Here is a 24059-nt window from a genome sequence, read left to right on the forward strand (position 1 = left end):
TGAAACGAACAACGTTGAGAAGAACTGATACTTGATCTTGCGGATGTTGAAGTGATCGGATCCGATTGAAGACAAACATGCTGGTTGAAAAGGATTGACATGACAGTCTCGATTATCATGAAGGATTAGTACTCCCGTAGGAATATGAGAACACCACTTATAAAAGGTATGGAATCAACATTTGACTTCGAAGCAACTCGAATACAACTCAAAACAAAATGAAGGATTGGCTTGCAAAATAAGCCGGAACAAACATATGATAGAGATTTCGTCCGAAGTTTTCGTGGTGGGGCCTACACGGGCTCGATCGTACAGCACCATCATGTACAAGGCAGTGCACATGACATATGAAGCGTCCCCGAGTCGGCATAGCCAAGGACTCTTTAAGACACAACGAGACCACTGTAAAACCAACCGTGGATAGGCGGACCACTAGACGTCGAACCCCAATTTCATATCATACATATGTCAGAAAGATATCCTAAGAGCTACTCGAATTCCCACTTATAAACTCCCGAAATTTTCTGGTTATGCAATCGGGTGTTGGGGATACAGGGGAAGCATAATATCTCACCCAAACTAGCAAATCCTACATCCAGCTGTATCCATCCTTCAACACATAACCAAGAAACCTTCGAAAATCATTTACCTCAACCTTCGAAAAGCATCCGTTATACGAGGTATGGCAATACTCCCGAACTCCCGCCCCAGTACTGGGTGGCGTCGAGGTTATCTCACCAACAACTGCATAAAAGAGATTTTCGATGTCGGCGAAACTAAACTCAGGTATTCCAGAACTGCAACGATAAAATTGTGACGACAACACCTCGGAGCTCAACTCCCCGGGACACTGCCACAACCCCTAAATGTCAGGAGGCACCAAGAACAATGTTCTCGTCACAAAACCATCGGAACGATTCCATGATACCCGCGTGATCCTAAATTTTTTTCGTGAAATTTGAGAAGAGAAGAGTCAAAACTCTACGTCAGGTTGCCTCACCAGAGCGATGAAGGGACTGAGGAGTAAAAAGAATTCCTAAACTCTCCGATATATAATTCCTAAATGACTCAAAACATTTTTCTAGACTCAACAACGCCATTGATTCGATCAAGCAGGGGGCTCCTAAGGTCGGGGAAGGCTCTGATACCAACTTGTAACGCCCTCGATGCGGCTATATCTCCCACGTGTCAAAGCATGACTTAGAGGCATAACCGCATTGAAAGCAATGTCGCAAGTGAGGTAATCTTCACACTACCCATGTAATACATAAGGGAAAGAGATACATAGTTGGCTTACAATCGCCACTTCACACAATTACATGAATAAAGCATTACATCAACCAGATACACTCAAGGTCCGACTATGGAACCAAAATAAAACAAGACTACCCCAAATGCTACACAGATCCCCGATCGACCCCAACTGGGCTCCACTACTGATCGACTAGAACGAAACAACACAAAGGACAAGGTCTTCATCGAGCTCCTCCTTGAGCTTGGTTGCGTCATTTGCACGGTTCAACGGCACCTGCAAGCTGGTTTTGGAAGAATCTGTGAGTCACGGGGACTCAGCAATCTCACACCCTCACGATCAAGACTATTTAAGCTTATGGGTAAGGTAAAAGGTATGAGGTGGAGCTGCAGCAAGCGACTAGCATATATGGTGGCTAACATACACAAATGAGAGCGAGAAGAGAAGGCAAGGCATGATCAAGAAACTATGATCAAGAAGTGATCCTAGAACAACCTATGTCAAACATAACTCCAACACCGTGTTCACTTCCCGGACTCCACCGTAAAGAGACCATCACGGTTACACACGCGGTTGATGTATTTTAATTAAGGTCAGCTTCAGGTTTTCTATAACCGGACATTAACAAATTCCCATCTGCCCATAACCGCGGGCACGTCTTTCAAAAGTTCAAATCCCTGTAGGGGTGTCCCAACTTAGCCCATCACAAGCTCTCACGGTCAACGAAGGATATACCTTCTAGCGGGAAGACCCGATCAGGCTCGGAATCCCGGTTACAAGACATTTCGACAATGGTAAAACAAGACCAGCAAAGCCACCCAGATGTCCCGACAAATCCCGATAGGAGCTGCACATATCTCGTTCTTAGGGCACACCGGATGAGCCAGATGTCGGGTAAGCCAGCCCAGAGATGCCCCTGGTAGCCTCGGACATCGCTCAGTTTGGACCAACACTTAGAGAAGCACTGGCTCGGGGGGTTAAAATAAGATGACCCTTGAGTCTGCAGAACCCAAGGGAAAGAAAAGGCTAGGTGGCGAATGGTAAAACCAATGTTGGGCATTGCTGGAGGAGTTTTATTCAAGGCGAACTGTCAAGGGGTTCCCATTATAACCCAACCGCGTAAGGAACGCAAAATCCGGGAACATAACACCGATATGACGGAAACTAGGGCGGCAACAGTGGAACAAAACACCAGGCATAAGGTCGAGCCTTCCACCCTTTACCAAGTATATAGATGCATTAATTAAGTAAGAGATATTGTGATATCCCAACAAAATATCCACGTTCCAAACATGGAACAAGCTCCAATCTTCACCTGCAACTAACAACGCTATAAGAGGGGCTGAGCAAAGCGGTAACATAGCCAAACAACGGTTTGCTAGGACAAGTGGGGTTAGAGGCTTGGTTCAACAATATGGGAGGCATGATAAGCAAGTGGTAGGTATCACAGCATAGGCATAGCAAAAGTGCGGGCAACTAGCAAGCAAAGATAGAAGTGATTTCGAGGGTATGGTCATCTTGCCTGAGATCCCGCAAGGAAGAAGAACGAGTCCATGAAGAAGACAAACGGACGTAGTGAGTTCGAGGGTATGGCAGGGAGAATTCAGACAAGAGGCAGGGACAGAAAGAGAGCCGAAGTGAGAGCGAGAGGTGGCGAGGCGACCTGGATGTAGAGGAGGCGCAGGGAACTTGGTGGCCGGCGGCGGGGCTTGCGGCAGCGCAAAATCCGGCCGGTGCCTGTCGTATCCGGCATGGAGGAGGACGGGAATGGATTCCCTGTGGACCGAGGCAGGTCGAGGACGGCAACAGAGGAGCTCCGGGGCCATGAAGAGGATGCGGGGCGCCATGAGGACGGGCGCGGGGTCCTGGCGTCCATGGCGGAGGCAGCGGCGCTGGAGGGTCCTGGTTCAGACGAAGCAAAGCAGCAGCGGTGACAGGCAGAGCTGCAGAAAATGACGCGGCGAAGGAGAAGGCTCTTGCTGTAGCGAGAACAAGGTGGAAGCAGGGTCGGGCGATGCTCGGGAGGCTCGGCGGCTTCGCGTCCATGGCGGCTTCTTGTAGAGAGAGGCGAGAGGGAGTTGATGGAGAGGAGTGAGGACGGGGGAGAAGAGAAAAGAGGGAGCATGGGGAGCAGGGAGAGGCGACGGCTTGGCGGTGGTGCTCGTCTCCGGTGACTGGGAGCTGCTTCTCCGGCTGCTCGCAGGTGAGGAGGCCCGCAGGAGATCGGGTGCCGCGGTGATCTGCTCCCCGACGAGCTCAGGCGAGGTAGAGGGGATCCACGGGCGCGTGGGGACTGCAGTGGTTGGTCGGGGATGCAAATCGAGAAGGGGGTTAGGTCGGCTGGGTGGAGTGGATGGATTGGATCGGGGATCACGAGGAAGATGCGGCGGCGGCTGAAGGGACAACTCCCTAGATTTTAGGGTTGCTGATTTATATAGTAGGTGGGTTAGGTTAGGGGCTAATCCGTTCCCTTTGATTTAGATCGGACGCTCGAGATAAATAGGCTAGGGAGACCAAAAGAAAAACGGAGATGTTTTGTAGATGTTTGGGGATGATCCGGACACAACGGTGACGGCTGCTCGGGTCGGGTTCGGGACAACTTTTCGGACGCGCGCGCGAGGAGGGCCGCGGGCTGACAAGAGAGGTTAGGTAGGACCTGGTGGTAGGTAGTGGACTGAGTAGAAAGCTTTGGGCTGAGAGAAGAGAAGAGAGATGCAGCCCGACAACTGTTTTCGGAGACCGAAAACGTCCGACGTTTGACCGACTATATTGCCGCTATAGTTATCCGTTGGGGCGTCAAACGAACTCCGAATGCGACGAAAATTGACAGGCGGCCTATCTACAACATAAAAACACCACACGCCAACTTTCAACCCATTCCAAGAACATTTTCCGGCCACTTATAAAATAATATTTCGGACGTGCCGCAGGCGCGTGCAAGTGTGTCTGGGCTCAGAACGGACAATGGACAGAACTGGTGGAACCCGGACGGATGCAAGTTTTGAAAACATGATGATGCAATGCACATGATGACATGATGAAAAGCAACACGCAAGCAAAAGACAAGGCAACAACAATGAATAACTGGAAGACACCTGGCGCAACGGTCTCGGGGCGTCACAACAATGTAGTGACCACAGGACATAGATATATGTTTGTTTGGTGCTTTTATTACGTACTAGTACTTGGCAATAGAAGACTTGGTAGTTTAATCCTGTCCACCTTTTTAATGAACTGGTTCACCGAAATGAGTTTCATATACTAGTACATGCTAAACCTATTGGGGAAGAGTGCCTTATTAAGCAATGGTAAAGGAAGTAATGCAGATAAGGTTCAGGATAGTGAGATATCCTTGTTGGTCTCCAACAAAGCTGACAAAACAGCTAAGGAAGACTATCCTGAAGACAGTGAGACAACCCCAAAGTCCTGTCTTGGTTTGGTGTTCGAGTTACTGGCCACTAACGCTTGCACAAGCTATTCAAACTCACTGTCTGAATCAGTTCGGTTTCTTGAGTCTCAAATACAAGCTGAAAGACATCGATCAGCTGTGCTGCGACAAGAAGCGGAAGGACCGTGGAAGCCCCTGGAGCATTCAGATGCATACTTTCTGGTGCAACAGCAAGCGTTGGAGGATTTTAGCGCCAAACAGGACAAAGCTAATAAGCTTGCTAAACTTATTGCCAACATGGTGGATACCCAGGATAATGTTTCTTGAGCTCTTCTGAAGTTGTTTCAGTTATGCTCTTGTTTTGCTGCCATGTTTATTTGCACTTGTGGCCAATTTTGACAGCCAGTGTATGTAATATGCTGCTTTGTTCCCTATATTTGCACTGGTGGCGAACTTTGATGCCCAGTGGATGTAATATGTGTAATAGCTGTAACAGGATAGCGTTAGTTGCTTGCTTATTTATTTCCTTATTGTCTTGTTTAGTTGTTTTCTTGTAGTCACTGTAGTTCTTTTTCCGCATTTTTCTAGTGGCCACAATAACCTATTTTTGGTAACTAGGCCACAATAATCATGGAAACACACGCACTATTATAACCATGGGCCTCCTGCGGGCCATAGTATCCATGGGCCTTGATACGTCTCCAACGTATCTATAATTTTTGATTGTTCCATGCTATTATATTATCAACCTTGGATGTTTTATATGCATTTATATGCTATTTTATATGATTTTTAGGACTAACCTATTAACCTAGAGCCCAGTGCCAGTTTCTGTTTTTTCCTTGTTTTAGAGTATCGTAGAAAAGGAAAATCAAACGGAGTCCAATTGAGCGGAAACTTCACGAAACTTAATTTTGGACCAGAAGAAGCCCACGGAGTATCATAGAAGGACGAGAAGAGTCCCGGGCTTCCCATGAGGGTGGGGGGCGCGCCCCCTGCCTCGTGGACAGCTCGAAGATCCACCAACGTACTTCTTCCTCCTATATATATCCATATACCCTAAAAACTTCAAAGGGCAGAATAGATCGGGAGTTCCGCCGCCAGAAGCCTCCGTAGCCACCGAATACCAATCTAGACCCATTCTGGCACCCTGCCGGAGGGGGAACCCCTCATCGGTGGCCATCTTCATCATCCCGGCGCTCTCCATGACGAGGAGGGAGTAGTTCTCCCTCGGGGCCGAGGGTATGTACCAGTAGCTATGTGTTTGATCTCTCTCTCTCTCTCTCGTGTTCTTGAGGTGGTACGATCTTGATGTATCACGAGCTTTGCTATTATAGTTGGATCTTATGATGTTTCTCCGCCTCTACTCTCTTGTGATGAATTGAGTTTTCCCTTTTGAAGTTATCTTATCGGATTGAGTCTTTAATGATTTGAGAACACTTGATGTATGTCTTGCACATGCTTATCTGGGGTGACAATGGGATATCATGTGATCCACTTGATGTATGTTTTGGTGATTAACTTGCGGGTTCAGTGACCTCGTGAACTTATGCATAGGGGTTGGCACACGTTTTCGTCTTGACTCTTCGATAGAAACTTTGGGGCACTCTTTGAAGTTCTTTGTGTTGGTTGAATAGATGAATCTGAGATTGTGTGATGCATATCGTATAATCATACCCATGGATACTTGAGGTGACATTGGAGTATCTAGGTGACATTAGGGTTTTGGTTGATTTGTGTCTTAAGGTGTTATTCTAGTACAAACTCTAGGATAGATTGAACGGAAAGAATAGCTTCATGTTATTTTACTACGGACTCTTGAATAGATCGATCAGAAAGAATAACTTTGAGGTGGTTTCGTACCCTACAATAATCTCTTCGTTTGTTCTCCTCTATTAGTGAATTTGGGGTGACTCTTTGTTGCATGTTGAGGGATAGTTATATGATCCAATTATGTTATTATTGTTGAGAGAACTTGCACTAGTGAAAGTATGAACCCTAGGCCTTGTTTCAACTCATTGCAATACCGTTTGTGCTCACTTTTATCATTAGTTACCTTGCTGTTTTTATAATTATAGATTACAAAAACCTTTATCTACCATGCATATACCACTTGTATCACCATCTCTTCGCCGAACTAGTGCACCTATACAATTTACCATTGTATTGGGTGTGTTGGGGACACAAGAGACTCTTTGTTATTTGGTTGCAGGGTTGCTTGAGAGAGACCATCTTCATCCTACGCCTCCTACGGATTGATAAACCTTAGGTCATCCACTTGAGGGAAATTTGCTACTGTCCTACATACCTCTGCACTTGGAGGCCCAACAATGTCTACAAGAAGAAGGTTGTGTAGTAGACATCAAAGCTCTTTTCTGGCGCCGTTGCTGGGGAGGTTAGCGCTTGAAGGTATATCTTTAGATCTTGAAATCGAATCTGTTAGTTTCTTGTTTTATCAGTAGTTTAGTTTATAAAATAAAACTACAAAAAATGGAATTGAGTTTGTCTCATACGCTTCATCTTTTTAATATCTTTCGTGAGAATGATCAAAAGCAAAATTGTGCTCAAGTGCTAGGAGAATAAGTCTATAAAATGTTTGGCACTAAATCTTTGAATGATGGGCATGATCGCAATGTCATTAGTATGAACTCTTTGAATATCCATAGTACTAATGATGATTGCACTAGTTATGATGAAAATATCTCTTATAAGCATGTCAATTTTTGTGGAGTGCATAGAGTGTGCAAGTACATACCAAACAGGGAAGATAGATTTTGCAAGAGGCATAAGTATTCGGAAACTAAATGGTTGCAAGAAAGGCTAGATGTTTGTGCTGAAAATTTAAATTTTCTTAGCCGTACTTGTGTAGTTTGCAATGAACATGGTCATTTAACCATCCGATGCAAATTGTTTCATGATCTAATTGTTTCCAAAAATTGTGATGACTTGATTTCCCTTGCACATCATAATGAACTTAGTTTGCTTATGGGTTATGAAGAAATGAAACGTATAACTAACTATCTTCCTGTATTTGCCTGTGATAAACTTCTTGATTTTGATCTAGAGGAAATTTATATGTATTGTGCGGTGAATTGTATTGAAAATCCTTATATTGCCAATTACATAAAGAAAAGAAAACAAATAGAAGATGAAGAGAATACTAATGAAAGGGAAGAGACTTCCCAATATCCTCCTATTATTTCTTATGATGAATCAAGTAACGAGGAGGAACCTTCTATTCAACCAGTCTCATTAATAAGGAGCTCCAAAAAGAGGGTTGAACCCACACATGATGTGAAGAAGAAAAAGAAAAGACGGAGAAGCAAAGGTAAAAAGGTATCTCTCCCAAATGATGTTGCTCCTATTACTCCTTGTGATGATGATAATTGTTATACTATTGGTGCTATCCATACTATTAATGATGAGAGTGATTATGCTTATGATATGAAAAGGCCCAAGCTTGGGAATGCTACGTTTGATGAAGATGATGTTTTTGAGAATATATTTACTGCAATTAATGTTAGTCCCAAGCTTGGGGAAGCTATGTTTAATGAAGATGATATTTTTAGCCTCCCAAGGTTTGATATGCAAATTTATTATGATGATAGCATGCCTCCTACTTATGATGATTATATTGATGAAAGTGGGTTTGGAAGAGTGTCAACTTTAGGAAGTAATGATCCCACTATTTTGGAGGATGTTGAATATTATTGTGATAATTATGAAAGTGGATTTGGAGAGGTCATGACTTTATTTAGTAATGATTCCACTATCTTGGAAGAGGTTTCAATTGATTATGATGAGAACAAAGTTGCTACTTATGATGACTGTTGTGTTGACACGTATGCTATAAAAAGTAGTGATGATTATATTTATAAAACTTGTCATGATTATGATTACCCCTTTTCTGAACATTACTCTTTTAATGTGGAAACAACTTATAGTATTCAAGTCCCTTATGATACTCCCACTATTCCGAATGAAAAGAATTTTGCTTATGTGGAGAGTAGTAAATTTTCTATGCTTGTAGGTCATGAAAAGAATGCTATATGTGATGGTTATATTGTTGAATTCATTCATGATGCTACTGAAAATTATTATGAGGGAGGAATATATGCTTGTAGGAATCGCAATAATATCAAGTTTCCTCTCTATGTGCTTAAAATCTTGAAGTTATGCTTGTTTTGCTTTCCTATGCAAGTTGATTCTTGTTCCCACAAGTTGTTTGCTCACAAAATCCCTATGCATAGGAAGTGGGTTAGACTTAAATGTGCTAGTCATATTGTTCATGATGCTCTCTTTATGTTTCAATTCTTATCCTTTATGTGAGCATCATTGAAATCGTCATGCCTAGCTAGGGGCGTTAAACGATAGCGCTTGTTGGGAGGCAACCCAATTTTATTGTTGTTCCTTGCTTTTTGTTCCTGTTTTGTAATAAATAATCTATCTAGCCTATGGTTAGATGTGGTTTTATGTTTTAATTAGTGTTTCTCCCAAGTAAAGCCTTTAGGACCTCTTGGGTGATTGTTATTTGATCTTGCTGTAAAAAAACAGAAAGTATGCGCTCACGAGAATAATTTTCATTTCTTACCAGAGGGCGATAAAATACCAATTCCACTTGCAGTAGATTAATAAACAAATTTCCTAGGACTTCCTTATTTCTCAGTATTTTTGGAGTTACAGAAGTATTCGGAACCTACAGATTGCTACAGCCTGTTCTGTCTTTGACAGATTCTGTTTTCTATGTGTTGTTTGCTTATTTTGATGAATCTATGAGTAGTATCGGAGGGTATGAACCATAGAGAAGTTGGAATACAGTAGATATTACACCAATATGAATTTATAATGAGTTCACAACAGTACCTAAGTGGTTATTTATTTTCTTATACTAACGGAGCTTACGAGTTTTCTGTTATGTTTTGTGTTGTGAAGTTTTCAAGTTTTGGGTAAAGATTCGATGGAATATGGAATAAGGACAACCAAGAGCCTAAGCTTGGGGTTGCCCCGGATGGCATCCCCTCTTTCGTCTTCGTTCATCGGTAACTTTACTTGGAGCTATATTTTTATTCACCACATGATATGTGTTTTGCTTGGAGCGTCATTTTATTTTATTTTGTTTTGCTTGCTGTTTGAATAAAATACCAAGATCTGAAATTCTTAAATGTTAGAGAGTCTTCACATAGTTGCATAATTATTCGACTACTCATTGATCTTCACTTATATCTTTCGGAGTAGTTTTTCATTTGCTCTAGTGATTCACTTATATCTTTTTAGAGCACGGTGGTGGTTTTATTTTATAGAAATAGATGAACTCTCATGCATCACTTATATTATTTTGAGAGTCCTAAACAGCATGGTAATTTGCTTTGGTTATGAATTTAGTCCTAATATGATGGGCATCCAAGAGGGATATAATAAAAACTTTTATATAAAGTGCATTGAATACAATGAGAAGTTTGATACTTGATGATTGTTTTGAGATATGGAGATGGTGATATTAGAGTCATGCTAGTTGAGTAGTTGTGAATTTGAGAAATACTTGTGTTGAAGTTTTTGATTCCCGTAGCATGCACTTATGGTGAACCGTTATGTGATGAAGTCGGAGCATGATTTATTTATTTATTGTCTTCCTTATGAGTGGCGGTCGGGGACGAGCGATGGTCTTTTCCTACCAATCTGTCCCCCTAGGAGCATGCGCGTAGTACTTTGTTTCGATAACTAATAGATTTTTGCAATAAGTATGTGAGTTCTTTATGACTAATGTTGAGTCCATAGATTATACACACTCTCACCCGTCCACCATTTCTAGCCTCTCTAGTACTGCGCAACATTCGCCGGTACCATAAACCCACCATATACCTTCCTCAAAACAGCCACCATACCTACCTATTATGGCATTTCCATAGCCATTCCGAGATATATTGCCATGCAACTTTCCACCGTTCTGTTTATTATGACACGCTCCATCATTGTCATATTGCTTTGCATGATCATGTAGTTGACATCGTATTTGTGGCAAAGCCACCATTCATAATTCTTTCATACATGTCACTCATGAGTCATTGCACATCCCGGTACACCACCGGAGGCATTCATATAGAGTCATATTTTGTTTTAGGTATTGAGTTATAATTCCTGAGTTGTAAGTAAATAAAAGTGTGATGATCATCATTATTAGAGCATTGCCCCATGTGAGGAAAGGATGATGGAGACTATGATTCCCCCACAAGTCGGGATGAGACTCCGGACGAAAAAAAATGAGAGAAAAAGAGAGAAGGGACAATGCTACTATCCTTTTACCACACTTGTGCTTGAAAGTAGCACCATGATCTTCATGATAGAGAGTCTCTTATGTTGTTACTTTCATATACTAGTGGGAAATTTTCATTATAGAACTTGGATTGTATATTCCAATGATGGGCTTCCTCAAAATGCCCTATGTCTTCGTGCGGAAGCGAGTTGGATGCACACCCACTTAGTTTCTTTTTGAGCTCTCATAAACTTATAGCTGTAGTGCATCCGTTGCATGGCAATCCCTACTCACTCACATTGATATCTATTGATGGGCATCTCCATAGCCCGTTGATACGCCTAGTTGGTGTGAGACTATCTTCTCCCTTTTTGTCTTATCCACAACCACCATTCTATTCCACCTATAGTGCTATGTCCATGGCTCACGCTCATGTATTGCGTGAAATTGAAAATTTTTGAGAACATCAAAAGTATGAAACAATTGCTTGGCTTGTCATCGGGGTTGTGCATGATTTAAATATTTTGTGTGGTGAAGATAGAGCATAGCCAGACTATATGATTTTGTAGGGATAGCTTTCTTTGGCCATGTTATTTTGAGAAGACATAATTGCTTGGTTAGTATGCTTGAAGTATTATTATTTTTATGTCAACTAGTGGACCCGTTGCGCCAAATGGCGCAAAGGCATGCTAAATCCATGTGCGCGATGAAAAACATATCCATGGTTTAATCCCCTTTAATAGGAAACATGGTGGACTGTTATCTACAATGAGATGTATATACACATTTTAATTTGATAGCACAATATATTTGCTACCATGTTCGCAAAGACCCATTTGTAACCATGTTCGTATTGAAAATATGCATCTTCAGTGACTGTGTGTTTGAGCAAAAAATACATAGGCTTTTGTTTAAAAATATGTGTACCTTTAAAATCATGAGTGCTTTCAAAATATTTTCATTAGTTAGGAGCTTTAGGTTTGAGCAAACATGTATGATTGGAGCTTTAACCCCTCTATATAAAAATAATGAAGGAGCATCAAACGTTGAATAGCAGATGAACAATAGTTTGAAACGTCTCCATAATAGCAATAGCTATCGTCTATGACATTTGTTTTATAACTATCAAACATGGCTAAATCATCATTTCTATTGAATCTACATAACAAGTATTTATGGTAAGGGACATCATCACATAGATTAAAGAGAAAAGAGGGATTCATCAATAGTTCAACACTAAAGCATCAACCACTTGAATGGTGGTAGGAGCAAGTGGCAACGTCTCAAGTCTCTAAGTTGGCACCATGGTCAGCAATACATCATCATACGCACATCTTGGCTACAACTGATACATGCATCTCAAACAACATGTTGGTGTTTTTACCTGATGGAATAGATAGTGACACAAATTTATTTGCTAGGTACAAATTATACGATCGACTTGTATGGAAAAAATGCAATGTTTCATTAAGATCACTATTCGACCATTTTTACAAAAAGAACCAAAACTGAATCTAGAAAACAAATGTTGTTTTCCCCTGTAATACCTGAATGAGCTAGTCCATAGATTTAATCTGAATTCGACATCGAATGGATTCTATTCAATTTTGTGAGCACGTTGAACACGACCTACCATATTCTAACAGTCGATAAACCATCAAAGTAAACAATTCACAATTTTCATGGGTACAAACATAGATAAGATAAACCTCCAAGTTCGTTATGGTTTAGCTGAACTCTACATACTAATGAGAAATTTCAGGAAAATGTGAAAGCACCTCAAACCACATTTTCTTACTACCAAGCTCCCATGCGCTGTCACCTCTTCCTGAACTCAAACTAATGGCTCGTCTCCTTAGCTACCTACTATCCGATCACACGATCACATACCTTGCATCACTACAACTAAAAAGGAAATAATATGAATGAATTAGATGGTGATGGCTTCCTCACCAAATAAGCATGTAAAGACAATAAGAACTTACATATGTTCAAGAAGGAAAAGGAAGCAAACCAAGTACATGTTTGAATGAATATATAATCTATTGCAGACCTTGCCTAGTACAAATAGTGACAAGCAAGCACAAGATGCATCAGCTTACATGCTTTAAACCACTTCCATTGACATGCACAACTGCTAACATTACAAAGAAGTATATCGTGTCATATAGGCATGGGCATGATACCACCCGTTGCGCCAACTGGAGCAGAGATCCACTAACACCATGTGTGCTTTGAAAAAAATTCCATATATTAGTAGGTTTAGCTGTGGCCAAGCACGTACACTGCTTTACACCCGTTTCAGAATCATTCTTTTTTAAACCATGCAATAGGATTGCATATATTCCAGAGGAATCTTTACACAATCGAGGATGATCAAATGACCCAAGCTCACACCAGCCTACTGCCTAGTATCAGGACCGATGACTCTCGGGAGCAGCGCGAAGACACTATTAAAGCCCGCTATCTTGTCCCTCCATATGTTCCAAATGACCATGGAGATAAAAGCATTCACAATTTAACATGGGCTGGAAACGACCGACGTAATAATGTGCCGTTAATGGGTATAAAGTGATACACTGTTCATTATGGGCTAGTTTCATCTCAGGCCTTTAATGGGAACAGAGTTACGAAGGGCCTCATATGGGACGAAAGACATGATGGGCCATACATGGGCCGAAAGTAACAACGGGCTATAATCATGTTGGACGTCCCAGATGAAGCTATTGGGCTTAATTCCGATAGGCCGTAATGGGCCGGGAGTTCGCGGGCCGTAAATGGGCGATATACGAACATGCCGTTAACAGGCTTTCCCTAGGCCGGCCCATTACCTTTTGACCAAGGCCTTTTCACCGTAATGGGCCTCTGTTGGGTTGTGCCACGTGTCGACGTATCATAGGCGCCTCCAGTCCAATGAGTGGATGACATCTGTCCCAACGGTGAGCCAACACGTGTTTCCTCTGGCAAATGAGAATTTTACACGTGGAAAATCCCCATTGGTCCGGGTTGTTAACGTGTTATCGGATCCAAAACCGGACCCCATAGCTTAACGGCAACCTGTTATGATGGATGCCATGTGTTGGTCACCCTTAACGAAAACACTTCTATGACGCGCGATTTATCGTCATGGAAGTGGACACTTCCATGATGATAATTTTGGTAAAGTCATGGAACACTTCTACGACAGCACAGGTATGACTATCTTGATTCTGTCATAGAATTGTCATGGATGTACATGCATGACAGAAAACGTGACCTACTGTGATGAACACGTATCATCACGGAAGTGTCTTTTTTTGTAGTGTCATGTTTTGTAAAAGTTATCGGCAACTGGCAGGAGCCTTATGGTTGTTGCTTTATTGTATGAAATGCAATCACCATGTAATTGCTTAACTTTATCACTAAGCGGCAGCGATAGTTGTAGAAGCAATAGTTGGCGAGACGACAACGATGCTATGATAGAGATCAAGGTGTCAAGCCGGTGACGATGGAGATCATGACGGTGCTTTGGAGATGGAGATCAAAGGCACAAGATGATGATGGCCATATCATGTCGCATATTTTGATTGCATGTTATGTTTATCCTTTATGCATCTTATTTTGCTTAGTACGACGGTAGCATTATAAGATGATCTCTCACTAAATTTCAAGGTATAAGTGTTCTCCCTGAGTCTGCACCATTGCTACAGTTCGTCGTGTTGAGACACTGATGTCTACTACACAACCTTCATCTTGTAGACATTGTTGGGCCTCCAAGTGCAGAGGTTTGTAGGACAATAGGAAATTTCCCTCAAGTGGATGACCTAAGGTTTATCAATCCGTAGGAGGCGTAGGATGAAGATGGTCTCTCTCAAGCAACCCTGCAACCAAATAACAAAGAGTCTCTTGTGTCCCCAACACACCCAATACAATGGTAAATTGTATAGGTGCACTAGTTCGGCGAAGAGATGGTGATACAAGTGGTATTTGGATGGTAGATAAAGGTATTTCTAATCTGAAATTATAAAAACAGCAAGGTAACTAATGATAAAAGTGAGCGTAAACGGTATTGCAATGCTAGGAAACAAGGCCTAGGGTTCATACTTTCGCTAGTGTAAGTTCCCTCAACAATAATATCATAATTGGATCACATAACTATCCCTCAACATGCAACAAATAGTCACTCAAAAGTCACTAATAGCGGAGAACAAACGAAGATATTATGGTAGGGTACGAAACCACCTCAAAGTTATTCTTTCCAATCAATCCGTTGGGCTATTCCTATAAGTGTCACAAACAGCCCTAGAGTTCGTACTAGAATAACACCTTAAGACAAATCAACCAAAACCCTAATGTCACCTAGATACTCCAATGTCACCTTAAGTATCCGTGGGCATGATTATACGATATGCATCACACAATCTCAGATTCATCTATTCAACCAACACAAAGGACCTCAAAGAGTGCCCCAAAGTTCTACCGAAGAATCATGACGAAAATGTGTGCCAACCCTTATGCATAGTTCATGGGCGGAACCCGCAAGTTGAGCACCAAAACATACATCAAGTGAATCACGTGATATCCCATTGTCACCACAGATACGCACGGCAAGACATACACCAAGTGTTCTCAAATCTTTAAAGACTCAATCCGATAACATAACTTCAAGGGGGAAACTCAATTCATTACAAGAGAGTAGAGGGGGAAGAAACATCATAGGATCCAAATATAATAGCAAAGCTCACAACACATCAAGATCGTATCACCTCAAGAACACGAGAGAGAGAGAGAGAGATCAAACACATAGCTACTGGTGCATACCCTCAGCCCCGAGGGAGAACTACTCCCTCCTCGTCATGGAGAGCACCGGGATGATGAAGATGGCCATCGGAGAGGGATTGCCCCCTTCGGCAGGGTGCCGGAACGGGTCTAGATTGGCTTTCAGTGGCTATGGAGGTTTCTGGTGGTGGAACTCCCGATCTATTGTGCTCCGTGATCGTTTTAGGGTATATGGAGATATATAGGCGGAAGAGGTACGTCAGGGGAGCCACGAGGGGCCCACGGGGGTGGAGGGCGCTCCCTAGGGGGGGTGGGCGCGCCCCCTACCTCGTGGCCTCCTCGAAGCTTCCCTTACGTGCACTTTAAGTCTTCTGGGCTTCTTTCCTTCCAAAAATGGGTTCCGTGAAGTTTCAGGTCAATTGGACTCCATTTGGTTTTCCTTTTCTTCGAAACCCTAAAACAAGGTAAAAACAGAAACTGGCACTGGGCTCTGGTTAATAGGTTAGTCCCAAAAATGATATAAAAGTGTATAATAAAGCCCATAAACATCCAAAACAGTAGATAATATAGCATGGAGCAATAAAAAATTATAGATATGTTGGAGACGTATCAGCATCCCCAAGCTTAATTCCTGCTCGTCCTCGAGTAGGTAAATGATAAAAACAGAATTTTTGATGTGGAATGCTACCTAACATATTTATCCATGTAGTTCTCTTTATTGTGGCAAGAATATTCAGATCCATAAGATTCAAGCCAAAAGTTTAATATTGACATAAAAATAATAATACTTCAAGCATACTAACAAAGCAATCATGTCTTCTCCAAATAACATGGCCAAAGAAATCTATCCCTACAAAATCATATAGTCTGGCTATGCTCCATCTTCACCACATAAAATATTTAAATCATGCACAACCCCGATGAAAAGCCAAGCAGTTGTTTCATACTTTTGACGTTCTCAAACGTTTTCAATCTTCACACAATACATGAGCGTGAGCCATGGACATAGCACTATAGGTGGAATAGAATGGTGGTTGTGGAGAAGACAAAAAGGAGAAGATAGTATCACATCAACTAGGCGTATCAACGGGCTATGGAGATTCCCATCAATAGATATCAATGCGAGTGAGTAGGGATTGCCATGCAACGGATGCATTAGAGCTATAAGTGTATGAAAGCTCAACAAAAGAAACTAAGTGGGTGTGCATCCAACTTGCTTGCTCACGAAGACCTAGGGCATTTTGAGGAAGCCCATCATTGGAATATACAAGCCAAGTTCTATAATGAAAAATTCCCACTAGTATATGAAAGTGACAACATAGGAGACTCTCTATCATGAAGATCATGGTGCTACTTTGAAGCACAAGTGTGGTAAAAGGATAGTAGCATTGCCCCTTCTCTCTTTTTCTCTCATTTTTTATTTGGGCATTCTCCTTTTGTTTTATGGCCTCTTTTTCCCCCTTTTTTATTTGGGCTTCTTTGGCCTCTTTTATTTATTTATTTTCGTCTGGAGTCTCATCCCGACTTGTGGGGGAATCATAGTCTCCATCATCCTTTCCTCACTGGGACAATGCTCTAACAATGATGATCATCACACTTTTATTTACTTACACCTCAAGAATTACAACTCGATTCTTAGAACAAAATATGACTCTATATGAATGCCTCCGGCGGTGTACCGGGATGTGCAATGTCTCATGAGTGACATGTATGAAAGAATTATGAATGGTGGCTTTTCCACAAATACGATGTCAACTACATGATCATGCAAAGGAATATGACAATGATGAAACGTGTCATAATAAATGGAACAATGGTAAGTTGCATGGCAATATATCTTGGAATGGCTATGGGAATGCCATGATAGGTAGGTATGGTGGCTGTTTTGAGGAAGGTATATGGTGGGTTTATGGTACCGACGAAAGTTGCGCGATACTAGAGAGGCTAGCAATGGTGGAAGGGTGAGAGTGGGTATAATCCATGGACTCAACATTAGTCATAAAGAACTCACATACTTATTGCAAAAATCTATTAGTTATCAAAACAAAGTACTACATGCATGCTCCTAGGGGGATAGATTGGTAGGAAAAGACCATCGCTCGTCCCCGACTGCCACTCATAAGGAAGGCAATCAATAAACAAATCATGCTCCGACTTCATAACATAACGGTTGACCATACGTGCATGCTACGTGAATCACAAACTTTAACACAAGTATTTCTCAAATTCACAACTACTCAACTAGCATGACTCTAATATTACCATCCTCATATCTCAAAACAATCATCAAGTATCAAACTTCTCATAGTATTCAATGCACATTATATGAAAGCTTTTATTATATCCCTCTTGGATGCCCATCATATTTAGGACTAATTTCATAACCAAAGCAAATTACCATGTTCTAAATACTCTCAAAATAATATAATTGAAGCATGAGAGTTCATAAATTTCTTAAAAATAAAACCACCACCGTGCTCTAAAAGGATATAACTGAAGCACTAGAGCAACGACAAACTACTCCGAAAGATATAAGTGAAGATCAATGAGTAGTCGAATAATTATGCAACTATGTGAAGACTCTCTAACATTTAATAATTTCAGATCTTGATACTTTATTCAAACAGCAAGCAAAACTAAATAAAATAAAATGACCTTCCAAGCAAAACACATATCATGTGGCGAATAAAAATATAGCTTCAAGTAAAGTTACCGATGAACGAAGACGAAAGAGGGGATGCCTTCCGGGGCATCCCCAAGCTTAGGCTCTTGGCTATCCTTGAATATTAACTTGGGGTGCCTTGGGAATCCTCAATCTTAGGCTCTTGCCACTCCTTATTCCATAGTCCATCGAATCCTTACCCAAAACTTGAAAACTTCACAACACAAAACTTAATAGAAAACTCGTAAGCCCTACTGTATTCCAACTTCTCTATGGTTTATAAACTATACTAGCCACAGATTCATCAAAATAAGTAAACAACACATGAAAAATAGAATCTGTCAAAAACAGAACAGTCTGTAGTAATCTGAATCAAACATATACTTATGGAACTCATAAAATTCACAAATAAATCGATGGACCTGAGTAATTTATCTATTAATCATCTTCAAAAATAATTAACTAAATATCACTCTCCAGATAAAAATGGCAGCAATTCTCGTGAGCGCTAAAGTTTCTGTTTTTTACAGCATGATCAACAAGACTTTCCCCAAGTCTTCCCAAAGGTTCTACTTGGCACAAACACTAATTAAAAGCATAAAACCACATCTAAACATAGGCTAGATGAATTATTTATTACTAAACAGGAACAAAAATTAAGGAACAAAAATAAAATTGGGTTGCCTCCCAACAAGCGCTATCGTTTAACGCCCCTAGCTAGGCATGATGATTTCAATGATGCTCACATAAAAGATAAGAATTGAAACATAAAGAGAGCATCATGAAGAATATAACTAGCACATTTAAGTCTAACCCACTTCCTATGCATAGGGATTTTGTGAGAAAACAACTTATGGGAACAAGAATCAACTTGCATAGGAAGGTAAAGCAAGAAAAAATTCAAAATTTTAAGCACCTAGAGAGGAAACTTGATATTATTGCAATTCCTACAAGCATATGTTCCTCCCTCATAATAATTTTCAGTAGCATCATGAATGAATTCAACAATATAACCAGCACCTAAAGCATTCTTTTCATGATCTACAAGCATAGAAATTTTATTACTCTCCACATAAGCAAAATTCTTCTCATTCGGAATAGTGGGAGTATCATAAGAACTCGAATACTATAAATTGTTTCCACATTAAAAGAGTAATGTTCAAAGAAGGGGTAACCATAATCATGACAATTTTTATAAATATAATCACTACCTTTTATAGCATAAGTATCATCACAATAATCATCATAAGTAGGATGCATGCTATCATCATTATAAATTTGCATATCAAAACTTGGGAGACTAAAAATATCATCTTCATTAATCATAGCTTCCCCAAGCTTGGGACAAACATTAATTGCAGAAAATATATTCTCAAAAACATCATCTTCATCAAACATATCATAAGCATAATCACTCTCATCATTAATAGTATGAATAGCACCAATAGTATAGCAATTATCATATTCTTCCAAGCAAGTGCCAAAAAGATTTTCAAGATCATAAGAAGTATCATTATCTTCCACAATTATATTTTCATGAGGCACAATAGTAATAGGAGCAACATTATTTGGGGTAGATATCTTTTTACCTCTCTTTCTTTTTCTTTTCTTCTTCTTCACCACATCATGTGTGGGTTCAATCCTCTTTTTGGAGCTCCTTATTAATGAGATTGGTTGAATAGGAGGCTCCTCCTCATTACCTGCCATCATAAGAAATAATAGAAGGATATTGGGAAGTCTCTTCCCTTTCATTAGTATTCTCTTCATCTTCTATTAGCTTTCTTTTCTTTATGTAATTGGCAATGTAAGGATTTTCAATACAATTCACCGCACAATACATATAAATTTTCTCTAGATCAAAATTAAGAAATTTATCAAGATTAAACTTTGGAATACCCTCAGTTATACGTTTCATTTCCTCATACCCCAAAAGAAGACTAAGCTCTTTATGATGCTCAAGGGTAATCAAATTATCACAATTTTTGGATACGATTCGGTCATGAAACAATTTGCATTGGAGATTTAAATTACCATGTTCATTGCAAAGTTCACAAGGGGTGCGAAAAAATTGAATTTTTCAGCACAATCATCAAGACTTTCTTGCAACAATTTAGTTTCTAAGTATTTATGCCTCTTGCAATATCTCTCTTCCCTATTTGGTGTGTACTTACAAACCCAATGCACTCCACAAAAATTGGCATGTTTATAGGAGACATTTTCATCATAACTAGTGCAATCATCATTAGTATCATGGATATTCAAAGAATTCGTACTAAGAACATTGCAATCATGCTCACCATTCACATATTTAGTGCCAAACATTTTATAGATTTCTTCTTCTAGCACTTGAGCACAATTTTCCTTTCCATTATACTTACGAAAGATATTAAAAAGGTGAAGCGTATGAGACAAATTTAATTCCATTTTTAAAGTTTTATTTTATGAAATAACTAGTGATAAAACAAGAAACTAAAAGAATCGATGGCAAGATCTAAAGATATACCTTCAAGCGCTAACCTCACCGGCAACAGCGCCAGAAAAGAGCTTGATGTCTACTACACAACCTTCTTCTTGTAGATGTTGTTGGGCCTCCAAGTGCAGAGGTTTGTAGGATAGTAGCAAATTTCCCTCAAGTGGATGACCTAAGGTTGATCAATCCGTAGGAGGCATCGGATGAAGATGGTCTCTCTCAAGCAACCCTGCAACCAAATAACAAAGAGTCTCTTGTGTCCCCAACACACCCAATACAATATTAAATTGTATAGGTGCACTAGTTCGGCGAAGAGATGGTGATACAAGTGGTATATGGATGGTAGATAAAGGTATTTGTAATATGAAATTATAAAAACAGCAAGGTAACTAATGATAAAAGTGAGCGTAAACGGTATTGCAATGCTAGGAAACAAGGCCTAGGGTTCATACTTTCGCTAGTGTAAGTTCCCTCAACAATAATATCATAATTGGATCACATAACTATCCCTCAACATGCAACAAAGGGTCACTCCAAAGTCAGTAATAGCGGAGAACAAACGAAGAGATTATGGTAGGGCACGAAACCACCTCAAAGTTATTCTTTCCAATCAATCCGTTGGGCTATTCCTATAAGTGTCACAAACAGCCCTGGAGTTCTTACTAGAATAACAACTTAAGACACAAATCAACCAAAACCCTAATGTCACCTAGATACTCCAATGTCACCTCAAGTATTCGTGGGCATGATTATACGATATGCATCACACAATCTCATATTCATCTATTCAACCAACACAAATGACCTCAAAGAGTGCCCCAAAGTTCTACCGGAGAATCACGAAGAAAACGTGTGCCAACCCCTATGCATAGGTTCATGGGCGGAACCCACAAGTTGATCACCAAAACATACATCAAGTGAATCACGTGATATCCCATTGTCACCACAGATACGCACGGCAAGACATACATCAAGTGTTCTCAAATCTTTAAAGACTCAATCCGATAAGATAACTTCAAGGGGGAAACTCAATTCATTACAATATAGTAGAGGGGGGGAAGAAACATCATAGGATCCAAATATAATAGCAAAGCTCGCGATACATCAAGATCATATCACCTCAAGAACACGAGAGAGAGAGAGAGAGATCAAACACATAGCTACTGGTGCATACCCTCAGCCCCGAGGGAGAACTACTCCCTCCTCGTCATGGAGAGCACCGGGATGATGAAGATGGCCACCAAAGAGGGATTGGACCCTCCGGCAGGGTGCCAGAACGGGTCTAGATTGGCTTTCGGTGGCTACGGAGGCTTCTGGAGGCGGAACTCCCGATCTATTGTGCTCCTCGATCGTTTTAGGGTATATGGAGATATATAGGTGGAAGAGGTACGTCACGGGAGCCACGAGGGGCCCACGAGGGTGGAGGGCGCGCCCTAGGGGGGTGGGCGCACCCCCCTACGTCGTGGCCTCCTAGAAGCTTCCCTTACGTGCACTTCAAGTCTTCTGGGCTTCTTTCCTTCCAAAAATGGGTTCCGTGAAGTTTAAGGTCAATTGGACTCCGTTTGGTTTTCCTTTTCTTCGAAACCCTAAAACAAGGTAAAAACAGAAACTGGCACTGGGCTCTGGGTTAATAGGTTAGTCCCAAAATTGATATAAAAGTGTATAATAAAGTCCATAAACATCCAAAACAGTAGATAATATAGCATGGAGCAATCAAAAATTATAGATATGTTGGAGACGTATCAGACACCACGTGATGATTGGGTGTGATAAGCTTTACGTTCATATACAACGGATGCAAGCCATTCTTGCATGCACATAATACTCGAGTTAAACTTGAAGAGCCTAGCAATATGGCCTTGGAACACTCAGACCGAAAGGTCGAACGTGAATCATATAGTAGATATGATCAACATAGTGATGTTCACCATTGAAAACTACTCCATCTCACATGATGATCGGCCATGGTTTAGTTGATATGGATCATGTGATCATTGAGATGACTAGAGGGATGTTTATCTAAGCGGGAGTTCTTAAGTAATATGATTAATTGAACTTTAATTTATCATGAACTTAGTCCTGATAATTTTTGCATATCTATGTTGTAGATCAATAGCTCGTGTATGGCTCCCCTATTTTATTTTTGATATGTTCCTAGAGAAAAATAAGTTGAAAGATGATAGTAGCAATGATGCGGTCTGGGTCCGTGATATAAGGATTATCCTCATTGCTGCACAGAAGAATTATGTCCTTGATGCATGCTACGTCTTGAGCTTGCGTTGGTTTTCCCCGAAGAGGAAGGGATGATGCAGCAGAGTAGCGTAAGTATTTCCCTCAGTTTTTGAGAACCAAGGTATCAATCCAGTAGGATCCCACGCTCAAGTCCCTCGTACCTGCACAAAGCGATAGCTACTCGCAACCAACGCGATTAGGGGTTGTCAAGCCCTCTTCACGGTCACTTACGAGAGTGAGATATGATAGATAGAATATTTTTGGTATTTTTGATATAAAGATGCAAAGTAAAAAGTAAAAGCAAAGTAAATAGCAAAACAATATAAAAGTGATGGAGATTGAAATGATGAGAATAGACCCGGGGGCCATAGGTTTCACTAGTGGCTTCTCTCAAGAGCATAAGTATTCTACGGTGGGTGAACAAATTACTGTTGAGCAATTGATAGAATTGAGCATAATTATGAGAATATCTAGGCATGATCATGTATATAGGCATCACATCCGTGACAAGTAGATTGAAACGATTCTGCATCTACTACTATTACTCCACTCATCGACCGCTATCCAGCATGCATCTAGAGTATTAAGTTAAAAACAAAGTAACACCTTAAGCAAGATGACATGATGTAGAGAGATAAATTCATGCAATATGAAATAAACCCCATCTTGTTATCCTCGATGGCAACGATACAATACGTGCCTTGCTGCCCCTTCTGTCACTGGGTAAGGACACCGCAAGATCAAACCCAAAGCTAAGCACTTCTCCCATGGCAAGAACTACCAATCTAGTTGGCCAAGCCAAACGGATAATTCGAAGAGACTTGCAAAGATAACCAATCATGCATAAAAGAATTCAGAGAAGATTCAAATATTATTCAAAGATAGACTTGATCATAAACCCACAATTCATCAGTCTCAACAAACACATCGCAAAAAGAAGATTACATCGAATAGATCTCCTCAAGAGAGGGGGAGAACTTTGTATTGAGATTCAAAGAGAGAGAAGAAGCCATCTAGCTACTAACTATGGACCCGAAGGTCTGAGGT

The sequence above is a fragment of the Triticum urartu genome, chromosome 3A (assembly GCF_056163025.1).
Source record: "Triticum urartu cultivar PI428250 chromosome 3A, HENAU_Tu73, whole genome shotgun sequence".
NCBI classification, from domain to species: domain Eukaryota; kingdom Viridiplantae; phylum Streptophyta; class Magnoliopsida; order Poales; family Poaceae; genus Triticum; species Triticum urartu.